Consider the following 6,032-nt stretch of genomic DNA (forward strand, 5'->3'; position numbering starts at 1 on the left):
TAGCCTAGGTGACTTGCTCTAAGCTGTAAGCACCTGTTTGCCATAGAGATAGGAGTTTTATTTTTCCTTCAGATAAAGGCAATTAATTATCACAGATGGGTACTGCAATTACTTGGTGAACTTAGGACTTCTGTGGGAATATTCAGTTTTCCCCCTTGGCTGCTGCTATACAACCAGGCAAAGTAGCTACATAGCTGGACTTTCTGATTCCTGCTACCACTTTGGTTTGTTTGTTTGTTTTTGAGAAGGAGCCTTGCTCTGTCGCCCAGGCTGAAGTGCAGTGGTGCAATCTCAGCTCACTGCAGCCTCTGCTCCTGGGGTCAGGTGATTCTTCTACCTCAGCCTCCCCAGTAGCTGAGATTAGAGGAATGCACCACCATGCCTGGCTAATTGTTGTATATTTGCTAGAGACGGGGTTTCACCATGCTGGCCAGGCTGGTCTCAAACTCCTGACCTCATGATCCGCCTGCCTCGGCCTCCCAAATTGCTGGGATTATAGACGTGAGGCACCATGCCTGGCCTCTGCTACCACTTTCGGATTGTATGAAACACTACACTTCAAAGTGTGGGATCTGGCTTCCCAGACAGCTGTGAAAGGGGCAGATGATGCAATCTAGTAGTGTGGGTGAGTTCGTGCCTGTGGGGTAAATTTTGACTAATAAGAAAAGGAACCAGGAGTGAGAGTCAGCTACGTAAATTCCCTCTCCTCTCCTCTCCCCCTGCACCGTTCCAGGTAAGGTTTCTCAGTATAGTCTGCCTAGATGTGTCCTGTATGGCCCAAAGCCTGTTTCCTTGGGAACCTGAGCTAAAACAATGGGCATTCAAACACCCAAAGACAGTGTTAAGTGTTGTGGAGGACCCAGATCTGGGCAGAGGAAAATTATCCCAATAAGGAAATGGACAATTTGAGGATTTGGAATAGGGGGGAGGACTAGAAGAACCAGTAGTAATATAGCTTAGGGGTACTATTTTTGGAGAAAAAGGCAGTTCTGTTGATTTTTGCAGTGAACTGCTTAGCTCTGTAAAATATATACTTCTTTCTTTCCATCAGTCTTTCCTGTGAAATCTTTCATAAAGTATCCTTTTATAACTATCTATTGCCTGTGATGTGAACTTTCTTTTTCTTTTCTTTTCTTTTTTTTTTTTTTTTTTTTTTTTTTAGAGATAGAATTGCTGTCGCCCAGGCTGGAGTGCAGTGGGGCGATCTCGGCTCACTGCAATCTCCACCTCCTGAGTTCAAGCGATCCTCTTGCCTCAGCTGCCCCAGTAGCTGGGACTACAGGCGTGCGCCAACAACGCTTGGCTAATTTTTTTTTTTGTATTTTTAGTAGAGATGGGGTTTCACCATTTTGGCCAGGCTGGTCTCGAACTCCTGACCTCAGGTGTTCCACCCTCCTTAGTCTCCCAAAGTGCTGGGATTACAGGCGTGAACCACCACGCCCAGCCTGTCAGTTTTCTTTTGGAGAATAAAACAGATTGAGTCTTGTGCCAAAATGCAGGGGAAGCTGTACCCAGACAGGTAACAAAATATTATGTACAGTAATAGATAGGTTTTCTACATACCAATAATAACCATTTAGAAAACTAAATTGAGAAAAATTACACGTATATAGTGACAAAAGTACATAAAATATCTAAAACCAGATGATTGGAGCAAGATGGCAGATAGATCCTGTGCCCCACTCAACATTCTACTGAACTGGGAAGAATCAATTCTTAACAGTAGAGGAAAATAGGAAAGCGTGTGAGTGGTCCACCAGAAATATTGAGGCATTCCTGGGAGATAGAGTAGATGGGGTCAGACTGATAGAGAAGCCCAAGAAAACAAGACCACAGCTCAAATCACTGTAGGTGAGAGATGCTGTTTGTTTTTTGAGATGGAGACTTACTCTGTCGCCCAGGCTGGAGTGCAGTGGTGTGATCTCAGCTCACTGCACCCTGCGTCTCCCAGGTTCAAGGGTTTCTCCTGCCTCAGCCCCTGCAGTAACTGGAATTCACAGGAGCCTGCCACCATGGCTGGCTAATTTTCGTATTTTTAGTAGAGACGGGGGTTTCACCCTGTTGGCCAGGCTGGTCTCAAACTCCTGACCTCAAGTGATCTGCCTGCCTCGGCCTCCCAAAGTGCTGGCACTACAGTGTGAGTCACTGTGCCCAACCAGGAGATGCTCTTTGTAACAAAGCCTCTGAAAAACTCCAAACCCTGAATGAAAAAAACACGGAGCAGGAAACGGCCTTAGGATAATCATCATGTAGGTTAATTTAAAAGTTCATTAGAAACATCTGAATCAGCCAGATTCCCCTCCAACACCACAGACAGATTGGCTGGCATAGTCACTTTTGCCTCTAAGATGAAACTCTGATAATTGTTCATTAAAGAAAGTGAAGGCCTGGAGAGGTGGCTCACACTTGTCATCCCAGCACTTTGGGAGGCTGAGGCAGGAGGATTGCCTGAGGCCAGGAGATCGACACCAGCCTGGGCAACATAGTGGATGCCGTCTCTACCAAAAATACAAAAATTAGCTGAGTGTGGTGGCGTGTGCCTGTAGTCCCAGCTAGTTCAGAAGCTGAAGTGGGTGAATCCCTTAAGCCTGGGAGATCGAGGCTGCAGTGAGCTGTAATTGCATCACTGCACTCCAGCCTGGGTTACAGACTGTAATCCTGTCTCAAAAATAACACAAAAAAGTAATGTATCAGAACTTGGTGTAACTTCAGCCCTTTACAGTAATAATCGAGGAGAGAAACACATTTGTGGAGAGGGGACCATGCTCACTCTTTATCCAAGATAGACAGATAGTCGGGAGCTTTATATACCCATGTAACCTAAGAGGTAATGTTCCCTGTCATAACTCACAATCTTCCAGCCACCCTTCCTTGCACCTGTCTTGTGGGCTGGGGGACCCAACTATGGATCCCATCATCCCAGGGAGAAAGAAAAATCAAATCCTTCAGTATCTCTTTTAGGATATCCTCTGCTGTATTTACATGGAGGATAAGGCACTCGATATCTAGTAGCCGAATGTTACATTTGTGTAATACAGAACTATATTGGGATGAAACAGAATTTGTTTCCTCTGAGACACAGGTAGAGGTACGTCCACACTGACCTGGGTGGCAGCCACCTCTTCCTGCAGTGCCAGGCAGGGCATGCTCACAGATCTGGGGAACCTCTGTTGCTCCTGGAGCCCCACAACCTCCTTCCAGGCACCCTCTCCCTCTGGTGACTGTGACAGCCCACACGTGGCCTTGGGTGTCCCCTGCTTCTTTGCCTGCCCCTCTTCTGCCCACCCTGCATATCTCTGTCTCCCACTGTCCCTGCTGTGACCACGACTGCCTCTCCCTCCCTGCACTCTCTCTCCCCTAGGGCTCCTTGTCTTGGGAAAATGAACCCACGACCTCTACCTTGTGACTGGGGACAGAAGCTGGGACTTGTTCAATTCTCCCTCCCTCCACCACACACACCTGTCCTCCTTAATGTTTCTGAAGTCAGTGAGCTCCAAACTCAGCCCCTCCTGCACCTGCCAGCTGTGGGACCTCAGACAAGATGCCTACCATCAGTCTGGGACTCCGTCTCTCATCTAACATATAAGCATAAAGATGATAGTGTCCTCCTTCCAAGGCTGGGGAGAACCGGGAGGCCTTGATGTCTCCATTCACACACAATGGTTTGTTCGAAAATAGACTCCCATCTGCGCTCCCCTTCTGCAGACCTGTTTCCCCTCCACACTGTGCAATGGTACATGTGAGAAAGAACTGGCCCCTTCTGAAATCATCGTCCCCACCCCCGCCCCCAGGCCCCTGGTTGGTGAGACCCTTGATGGGCAGCCTCATGCTTCTGTCCAGGGAACTTTCCCACCGTTGCTCCCCTGCATGGAGACTAAGTGGACTCTTCTATTCCCTGTCCATCACAGGGTCTACAGCGCACTCATCTTCCTCATTCATTCATGTTCCCCAGATGACGATTTCATCTGTGTCTCCTCCCACATACTCCCAAATGGACCGTCCCAGATCTTGAACCCGAAAATCATTCAGAGAGCAAAGGCCAAGATGCCCAACCACCTGCTGCAGAATCCTGCTCCAGGACTGAAGTGTATAGTCTCTATCAAAATAAAAACTGGAGGCCAGGTGCAGCGGCTCACTCCTGTAATCCCAGCACTTTAGGAGGCCAAGGTGGGAGGATTACTTTGGCCCAGGAGTTTGAGACCAGCCTGGGTAACATAGCGAGACTTTCTTGACAAAAGCTAAAAAAAACTAGTGGGTCATGTTGGTGCGTGGCTGTAGTCACAGCTTCTCTGGAGGCTGAGGTGGGAGGATCCCTTGAGCCTACAAGTTCAAGGCTGCATTAAGCTATGATCATGCCACTCCACTCTAGCCTGGACAGAGCAAGACCCCATCTCTAGAAGAAACAAAGAAACAAACAATACCAACAACTGGAAATATCCTCCTCTAGAATGGTGGTCAGGAACTTCTGTCTGCCTTGTTCCCTGATGTCTCTCCAGCACCTCCAACAGTGCTCAGCACTAGTACACACACATTATTTTTTGTTGAATAAATGACTCCTTTGACACAGCAATTCCACTTCTAAGAATCTTTCCTAAAGAAATATTCACACAGGTGCACACAGCTGTGTGCACAATAATAAGAGGAGCAAACAACTGGGGAATGTTTGCAAAGGTTTATTACCTGTCAGTGACTGAGAGAGGGAAATCAGATGAGGGAAGTGCATGCTGAACAGGAAACAGAGTGAGGGGGGCTTGACCAGGATGCATGGCAATGGAGAAAAGCATATGGGAGATGCTTATACTGGTACTTGGTGTGTGTGCATGCGTTTGTGGTGTGTGTGTAAATGCAGAGGAAAAAATCGGAAATTAAACACTCAGATCTCCCCTCAGTAGTCACATCTGGGGAGATAGGAGGGTAGTACTGTTCTATGGAGAGAATACCTGACAATAGTTGTTTTCTGAGGTAGGTGCATGGATACACAAACCGAAATATGCATTAAGTAGGTCTTGCTCATCAATGAAAACGCTAATGTCTAACAGAACGGCACATTGTAAGAAAATACAACAGAAATGCTAACATTGAACTCTTGTCACACTAAGAAAAATGACGCTCAACTTTTCACTGTTGTGAACACTTGCTTTCACTTGCTATACACCTGATGACGAGGGGTCCACAGCCATGCCCATGTTCATGAAAGGTCACCACGTTCTGCTTCTCATTATGGGCATGTGTCATATCCCTGAGGCTGAGGCAAGAAGAGAGAAGGAAAGTAAGTGGCAGTGAGTTCCCACTGCCTGATAACTCAATCTCAACTCCTCCTGACCTGCAGACCCTGCACACTCCGATTCTGCCCTACCCCAGGACCTGCACACGCCTTCCACAGTTCCTCGAAGTGAACCATCTGTTCATGCCACAGTGACTTCCTCGCCTGGGTTATCAATTCCTAGGCTAGAGAAAGGTGTGGCCTGCATATCAGGGCTGACCTGGGGTTTGGGAACCCACAGCATCCTGGGTAGGGAGCAACCTTGGATATCCAGGGCAGGGAGCAGAAAGAGCATAGGAAATTGGCTGGGCATGGTGGCTCATGCCTGTAAACCCAGCACTTTGGGAGGCCGAGGCAGGTGAATCACGAGGTCAGGAGTTCAAGACCAGCCTGACCAACATGGTGAAACCCCGTCTCTACTAAAAACACAAAAGTTACCCTGGTGTGGTGGTGTGCACCTGTAATCCCAGCTACTCAGGAGGCTGAGGCAGGAGAATTGCTTGAACCTGAGAGGCACAAGTTGCAGTGAGCCATGATCGCGCCACTACACTCCAGCGTAGGCGACAGAGCAATACTCCCTCTCAAAAAGGAAAAAAAAAAATAGAAAGAAAGCATGGGAAATCTCATCATTCAGCCTCAATGCTGTACCCTAGAAAATTATGAGAAGGGAATGATTTGGGGAACAAGTGATAAGATGGGATACCAGTACCATAAAAGAATAGCACATCTGCAAGGATGTGGAGGATGGTCTGAAAGTTCACTTACGGAG

The sequence above is a fragment of the Pongo pygmaeus genome, chromosome X, assembly GCF_028885625.2.
Source record: "Pongo pygmaeus isolate AG05252 chromosome X, NHGRI_mPonPyg2-v2.0_pri, whole genome shotgun sequence".
NCBI lineage: Eukaryota > Metazoa > Chordata > Mammalia > Primates > Hominidae > Pongo > Pongo pygmaeus.